At 35.7% G+C, this 1,430-nt stretch overlaps 1 non-coding gene across 1 annotated transcript; it reads left to right on the top strand.

Moving 5' to 3' along the window:
- Positions 1–418: 418 nt before the first annotated feature.
- Positions 419–524, top strand: LOC124887541. Its single transcript, XR_007045310.1, has one exon. It is a non-coding gene; the product is annotated as a small nucleolar RNA R71 (small nucleolar RNA).
- Positions 525–1,430: the final 906 nt, after the last annotated feature.

The raw sequence follows: 1,430 nt of genomic DNA, 5'->3' as shown, positions 1-1,430 counted from the left end.
GTAGGAACCTTCCGAATGGTTTATCAAGAACCTTATCTCTTTATCAAGTGCTTTATCTTTATCCTCATCATAACTTTTGGCACCTTGAGAAGCAATGACATTGATTGCTTTTAAAGGTGCTCCCATCACAGGTTTAGTGAGAAGATCTAATTTGGTCATCACCTTGGCCATATTTTCATCCCTTTACTCATCCTTCTTTCTTTGCACTTTGTTGACATAAGATGCAGTGGGAGACCCCATGGCTACTTTAGTGTCTCGAGTGTGCCACCCTCTATTTTGTTTTATATCTTGGTCCAGTAAAGTCAATTCAACTCCATAGGATAACTAGATAAGAGACCCACTAAATACATTATCAACAACAGTTTTAATCAATTGGTCTAATGCCTGATAAAATATTTGGAGAAGCATCTTCTCTATCACTTCAGGGTTCGGGTATTGTATGATCATTTCATTGAACCTTTGCCACACATCATACAAAGGCTCATCTCTAAGTTGACAAAAAATTGTTATTTCATTCCTCAGTTGTAGCATTCTAGAAGAAGGAAAATATCTATTCATAAAGGCCTCCATAAGCTCGACCTAAGATGTAATAGACTCGGTGACTAAAGATCTCAACCATAAAACTACTTCACCCATCAAAGAGAATGGGAAAATTCATAACGAAATATACTCTTGAGTAATATGGGAAATATCAAACATGGTGCATATATTAATGAATCTTTTCAAATATAGGTTTGCATCTTCGTGTGCTTGGCCCCTGAATAGACCTTTAATTTGTAACATATGTAGCATCACACTAGTGAAATACCCTATTTCCCTCGGTCGGTGGAATACAGATGGCACTCACGTGATCTACATCATTAAGATGATCCTCATCCTCAAGGTGTCCATCAAATGAGCCGACATTGCTCCTATGTTTGTTCATGTTGTCATGATTGATATGGAAAACAATCAACAAAAGACAAAAATAATAAATAATGTAAACTAAAGCACCACAGTTAATCCAAGGCTAGTAACAACACTACACAAGTGAAAACTATGTTACACTCCCCAATAATGGTACCATTTTTGATAACTCTCCACTTAAACCACAATTTTAATGCAAGCTGGACATTGTCAATATAATCCCCGACTATGATTTGGGTTAAATCCTAGAGGAGTGAAAACTTAGTAGTCACAATCTACAAATGTTGAGAGTTAACTAAGTGTTGACCCACGATGCAAAAATTAAACAATACATAAAAATAAGTGGGTGTTTGATTTTAGGAGAAATTAATCACATTAACACTACACACTTGAGAGATTTATAGATTTAAAGGTTTACCAATGTTAAGGAAACTTTGGCTTTATGTTGTCCTAGGTGGAATATATGCATGGATGGTTAACAAATAGTCTAATTTTTAGTCAAGGGTTTGGGTAGGCTAGAATTG

The sequence above is a fragment of the Capsicum annuum genome, chromosome 9, assembly GCF_002878395.1.
Source record: "Capsicum annuum cultivar UCD-10X-F1 chromosome 9, UCD10Xv1.1, whole genome shotgun sequence".
NCBI lineage: Eukaryota > Viridiplantae > Streptophyta > Magnoliopsida > Solanales > Solanaceae > Capsicum > Capsicum annuum.
Note: the sequence above shows the minus strand (reverse complement) of the source record. Positions and strands in the feature narration are given on the sequence as shown.